This window comes from Camellia sinensis, chromosome 10, assembly GCF_055761805.1.
Source record: "Camellia sinensis isolate YWXY chromosome 10, ASM5576180v1, whole genome shotgun sequence".
In the NCBI taxonomy this organism is placed as follows: Eukaryota; Viridiplantae; Streptophyta; class Magnoliopsida; order Ericales; family Theaceae; genus Camellia; species Camellia sinensis.
The window spans coordinates 140181009-140187733 of NC_138970.1; the positions used below are offsets into that span (position 1 = coordinate 140181009).

General features: G+C 35.4%; 1 long non-coding RNA gene across 2 annotated transcripts; it reads left to right on the forward strand.

Annotated features, from left to right (window-relative positions):
- The first annotated feature begins 299 nt into the window (after positions 1 to 299).
- Positions 300 to 6324, forward strand: LOC145801331 (uncharacterized). Of its 2 annotated transcripts, XR_014342670.1 has the most exons (5): positions 300 to 482; positions 934 to 1124; positions 2166 to 2242; positions 2339 to 2472; positions 5925 to 6324. It is a non-coding gene; the product is annotated as an uncharacterized LOC145801331 (long non-coding RNA). The 2 variants fall into 2 exon arrangements; XR_014342669.1 differs by having other exon boundaries at positions 300 to 1124.
- The last annotated feature ends 401 nt before the right edge of the window (positions 6325 to 6725 follow it).

Below are 6725 nucleotides of genomic sequence, written 5' to 3' on the forward strand. Positions count from 1 at the left end.
TCGCCGATTGGAAAATAAAAAATTATTTTTTACCTTTGGCGACCAAAATTTTAGTCGCCAAAAGTTTATTTTCAGCAACGAAAAATAATTTTGGTCGCCAAAGAACTAAAATTATTGGAGGGAGATATTTCAAATACTTTGGAGGGATTTATAAAATTGTTTCAGCAACTAAAAAATTTTAGTTGCTAATGGTGTAACACACACACACACATATATATATATATATTTGGTTTTCAAACCACAAACCAATGCTTTTTCTCTCTCTCTCTCTCTCTCTCTTCAGCATTTCTCCCTCTGTCTCTCTCTCCCTCTCCCTCTCCCTCTCCGCTGCTCCTCTCCGCTCCCTCTCTCACCGTCGTTGGCCACCATCCATCCCCACCGCCGCATGTCGCCACCTCCATCGCCGAAATCACCACCAACACTGCTGCAAATCACAAGTTTGTCTCTATCGCGCTCGGTCCTCTCCCTCGTTGTCAATCTGGGTCTCTCTCTCTCTCTGTTGAGCCATCTCTCTGGTTCCCTCTCTCTCTCTCTCTCCCTTCCCCTATTTTCCCATTTCTCACACTTCATCTAGGGTTTATTTGATTTTTTTAGTTTAATTTTGTGTTGATTTCGTTAATGGGTTTGGTTGAAGTGTTTGATTTCTATGAATTATAATATTCTTCATGTCGAAAATGGGTTTGATTTTAGTTTTATGGGTTTGATTTTTGTTTTATGGGTTTGACAGAGAAGAAATTTATACGATTCAAACCCATATTCAATGGCCAATATCTAAATTTATAAGATTAAAGAAAAATGGAATATTGGTTTTAATGATAGCAATCTGATGCAGTGATCATATGCTATTGATCTCCCATCTTGAATTCTAATTTTCTTGTAATTTCTGAGTTTATTTTATTACTTTATCAATCTTATTTGCTATATTATCTTCAGTAATTTTCCTTTAGGAAAGGTTTGATTATTCTGTGCCTCTTCTAAGTTCCCAAGGGGAGCCACAGCAGTGGAGAACACTATAGAGATGGACATTGACAACAACTCCAAGTTCCAATTACACCACCAACACCAACCACCCAAGCAACACAAATATTGTGGCATGTCAATGACTTTCAGAGACCATATTTAAGGTGTTAATGTTAGTTCAGTTATTATTAAATCATTCATTTAGGCATTTGTACAAGAATAAAAAATATAGTTAAAAGTCTGAAGTGTGAAAAAATTATCATTTTGTCAATAGATTTTATCATAATTTCTTTGAAGAGGAATAAATTTTCAGAAATTAGTGATCTCACTTGCTCGTATTGAATCAATTCACCCAAATTTGAAGTAGTTTTGAACATGAGTTGAGAACTATTTTTGTTCTTTATCTATTGATGCAACCTGGGGGTCTAATAGATTATTGGTACAATGGCCTCAAATTCAAATACTTCTGTGACTCATACTTTCAGCTAAATTCTTCTCTGGATTAACTTCTACACCCCGAGGTCGATTACCAAACTGGTCTGGCATAAGATATATCTGTTTTTCAAAAAAGAAATTGGTGAAAAAGAAAAGCCTTGCGTTAGTTATATTGAACTATTAAATTTACTTTTTGCCTTTGTTTTAATTTTGGTTGTGTAATATGCTCTAGATCTATCATGAACTACATTATTTCCAGAATTGTTTCTTTCTTAATTTCATGCCCCTGTCAACATGATATTGCTTGATTGGCTTCTAATTAAAGAATAAGTTTTACATATTTCTGTTTGCATGGCTATATTATGAGACCATGATTGCAGAAAATTCAATCTTTACTATCTCTCTCTTTCTCTCTCTTTTTCTTTTTTTTTTCCCCCATCAAATTTGAGTGAAAGATTGATTAACAGATGGATATGATATGGAACATTCCAATCCATACTTTCCTTTCCCTTAATAGATTGATTAACAGATTGATATCATTGATATGAGACCATGATATGGAACATTGCTAATTAAGATAATACTCTCTACTTCAAACATCATTTGAATAAAAAGAAGTTGAATTAAATTGTGAAGTTGATAATACTTTGATTAGTAATTTACAATCTCCTTTGTACATTCAGACAGCTTCTATTGTTGTACACTGCTAGTCATACGAAATATTATTTTATCCTTTGTTGTTGTGCTGATCATTTGCATGGAAATGGCAGGGCAACACAAACTTGGAGGCCATTCAGATTATTAAGAAGCCTGGAGGATCACTAAAGGATTCATTTTTAGATGGGGGGTGGGTATCTTAACTTGTGAAATTCATTTGATGTGATTTAGGTAGCATTGCTTTCATACCTAATATGGGTTTGATTTTCGTTTTATGCATCCTCAGAAAGGTAGATGCATGGTATTGAACGTCTTGCAATAAAGCTAATGCAGGAGTTAAAGTCCATGAAGGACATTGTAGAAGGAAATCTGCACTCTGAAGTGACTCCTACTACATTGTTGAACTATGATGTGAATCAGGTACGTGAATATACACAATAGGCATCTCACTGGTCTTTAATTAAGTAATGAGTAAAAGTCTCATTTTTATATTATATATTTGGTTTGATTGAATTAAAACTTTTAGCATCTTTTCCCCCTCTAAATTTCTGTTACCCAGTAATAATTGGTTAACTGATTTTGGTCTGTAAGCATCATTATTAGCATTACTGTTACCTGTACTATATATTAGGCAAATAGACCAAATTTGCAGGTAACACTATTACTAACACTATTAATGTTACCTAATAGTGGATTCACCTCTGTTTTGGTAGGCAATATTCCTAGTAATTTCCTTAAACACTAGGATCATGTTGTAAAAATAAATTATAGTTCACTTAGTTGGTCCCTCTGGTGTGAGTCGTGGGACTCATATGTTCCCGTCCTGCTGTGGATACCTTTGGTAGTTGGACCGATAATGTCCTCTCGTATCGTAATTAACACCATTGCTTTTGCTCATCTGTTGTCTTGTATAATGGTTAGTGTAGAGCATTTTTGTTCATCATGAGGCTTAGAAATTCCATTAATTTCTGAAAGGGAAGCACCTCTGGAACTCAACTAGAGCTTCCAGCTATCCACATATCTTGTGTAAGCATGTTTGCAAATATCTTAATTTCTTGACAAAGTCTACCCCATTAACCATATTTGATCTCTTTTATTTTTTTTTTCTTGAGGATCTTACTGTGGCTTAAAGACTTGGTTCTGCATATTATTGGGATGTTTACCTTTACTCTTCATTAATGAAAATTCACCTTATATTCATATTTGTTTCTTTTCAACTTCAGGCTGTTATATGATGATTGTGTGGTTGTAATTGGGAAAGTAGAAACCTTAGTCTCTTGTTCTGTCTTGAATCCTTGGAGATTGTTGCCAGCAATGGGGTTAAGGTTACATACATCTTGCTCTCCACAGACCTTGTCTTAGTAAGAGTCTCATACATTGGGTTACCCTTTAGTACATAGTGTCAAAAAATAGTACGTGATATGCATGTGTCTTCAGATCAAGTGACAATAAGAGTGTCATTTTGCACTTTACTATTTCATATTATATCGGTGTCTTCTACTGTGATCTTTTTTAGATCTATTGGTCTGTTGTCACTACCTCTTTATTAGGATTGTTTGATTTGCCTAACTTGTATCCTAATGATCTTGTCAATTGCCTTGATGCAAGAACTCAAGTTTGATCAAGAAAATGATGTCCATTTCTTGGATGTATGGCCAAAGAGTGTTAACGTAGGCAATTTTGTTTTTGTATTTGAGGTTATTGTATTTATTATTGTCTTGGGGAACTCTGGCGAACAGTTTGAGATAACACTAGTAAGTTCCTCCGATCAATCAAATCTTAAATTTCATTTCCTCCTTGTTAGGATCTACAAAAGTTGATCACTTTAGCAACTCACAGATCTATAGAACTTTGTAACAAGACTTCAGCATGGGATATTGTGCACACCTTTATGGCTTTATGGCATATTGTGCACACCATTCTATTCTAGAAAATAAATGAAATTTGTTAAGAAATAGGAATATTTTGTAATGTACTTGGATATCAGGTTAAATTAAAGGAATTGAATACTTAGAGACAAACCTATGTAGCTTTCTTTATTAAAATTTATTCAAACAAAGGCGTTAAGGAGGCGAAAATGCAAAACAGCCTCCGAACCACCATACGGATATCACAACCAGCTTCCCTATGACAAATAGGACTTGTGACAATAGACGAAATGTAATTAGCACGTGTAGGCTGGGAGTTAGAGCCGAAAACGCCTTTAACATAATCGAAAAAAGGCGTTAAGGAGGCGAAAATCCAAAACAGCCCCTGAACCACTGTATGGATGCCACAACCAGTTTCCTCATGACGAATAGGACCTATGACAGTAGACGGAATGTAATTAGCACGTGTAGGTTGGGAGTTAGAGCTGAAAACGCTTTAAACTTAACCGAAAAAGGGCATTAAGGGGGCAAAAATTCTAAACAGCCCCCGAACCACCATGTGACTCTTACGGACAGCTTCACCATGACAAATAGGACTTGTGACAACTGATAGAACGTAATTCAGACCCATAGGTAGAGAGTTAGAGCCGAATACGCCCTAAACTTAGTCGAAAAATGGCGTTCCTAGAGAAAAAATTCTAAACAGCACCCGAATGACCGTGTGACTATCACAGACAACTTCCCCATGACAAATAGGACTTGTGACAACTGACAGAACGTAATTCGGACCTATAGGTAGAGAGTTAGAGCCTAATACGTCCTAAACTTGGTCGAAAAAGGGCGTTTCGGGGGCAAAAATTCTAAACAGCCTCCGAACGACTGTGTGACTCTCACGGACAGCTTTCTCATGACAAATAGGACTTGTGACAACTGACGGAACATAAATCGGACCCACAGGTAGAGAGTTAGACCCAAATACGTCCTAAACATAGTCGAAAAATAGCGTTTCGGGGGCGAAAATTCTAAACAGCCCCTGAACAACCATGTGACTGTCACAGATAGCTTTCCCATGATAAATAAGACTTGTTACAACTAACGAACCGTAATTCGGACCCATAGGTAGAGAGTTAGAGCCGAATATATCCTAAACTTAGTCGAAAAAGGGCGTTTCGGGGGCAAAAATTCTAAACAGCACCCGACCAACCGTGTGACTATCACAGACAACTTCCCCATGACAAATAAGACTTGTGACAACTGACGGAACGTAATTTGGATCCATAGGTAGAGAGTTAGAGCCGAATATGTCCTAAACTTAGTCGAAAAATGGCGTTTCGAGGGAGACAATTCTAAACAGCCTCCAAACGACCATGTGACTTTCACGGATAGCTTCTCCATGACAAATAGGACTTGCGACAACTGATGAAATGTAATTCAGACTCGTAGGTTGGGAGTTAGAGCCAAATCGCCCTAAACTTAGTCAAAAAAAGGCATTTCAAGAGCGAAAATTCAAAACAGTCCCCAAATGACCGTGTGGCTCACACGAATAGCTTCGCCATGACAAATAGGACTTGTGAAAACTGACGGAATGTAATTCGGACCCGTAGGTTGGGAGTTAGAGCCGAATACGCCCTAAACTTACTTGAAAAAGAGCTTTCCTGGCGCGAAAATTCATAACAGCCCCCGAATAGGCCTTACACTTAGTCAAAAAGCTCACAACACTTAGTTTAAAAGCTACAACTTTATGGAAATAGCATCTACATATTCCAATAATTGCCTTTATATATTTATGGGACGAAGAAATTACATATTACATTGTTTGTGCAGTTGGTTGGAATAAATATTGCATGATACATATATATATATATATATACTTTTTTTTATTTCCAAGAAGACATTTCTCGATTGTCCTACCTTAAATGCATGTTAGAACATGTTCTATATAGCTGATTGAATTGATATTTTGTAACCAATTCTAATGTTTTGTTTTTTTGTTTTTCTTTGTAGATGGCTTTGTTACATGGACTTGTGGATAATCCATATTGGTGTATGGAGAAGAATTTTCACTTTTGTGTAGAACTAATATAATACTTTTGTTGTCCTCAGCTTTTGTGTAGTTCATTATTACTGATACAGAAAACTTTTGGCAATCAACAGATAATGACTGTCGTGGTACATACACACCATTTGTCGACGTACATATAGGACGTTTTGTCATAATCTATAGAAAACTTTTGTCATGGTAAATATATCACCTTTTGTTGTTGTACAGATTACGATGGTAATTTGTACCATGCCAAATGGTAATTTTGCTTGGTAGTAAATGTATTTTTTTTATACGGATGGCTTTGATTTTTGTATGATATATTTTGTATGGAATTATTATTTTAGTTTGGACAATAGTTGATTTGTATGGATTTTTACATTAAAAGTTATTTATTTTTGGTATATGGATGCAGATTGTGGAATGATTGATAGTGTGTATTATTTTGTTTATATACGTATTACAGGTTGCATTGAATATAGACATGTTGTGGAGAAATGATAATTTTGCGATAAAACAAAATATCATGTTTTTGGCAACTAAACAATTTGTAGCTAAAAAGAAATTAGGAAAAGACATTTGACGACTAAAAGTTTTGTATAAAAATAAAATAAAAATAAAGTAGACATTTGGCGACTAAAAGTTTAGTAGCCAAAAGAAAATCAAACATTTGGCGACTAAAATATTTCGTAGTTAAAAACAAAAAACTAAAGGATAAAAACACTTTTGCTGACTAAAATTTTAGTAGCAAAAAATGTAGAACT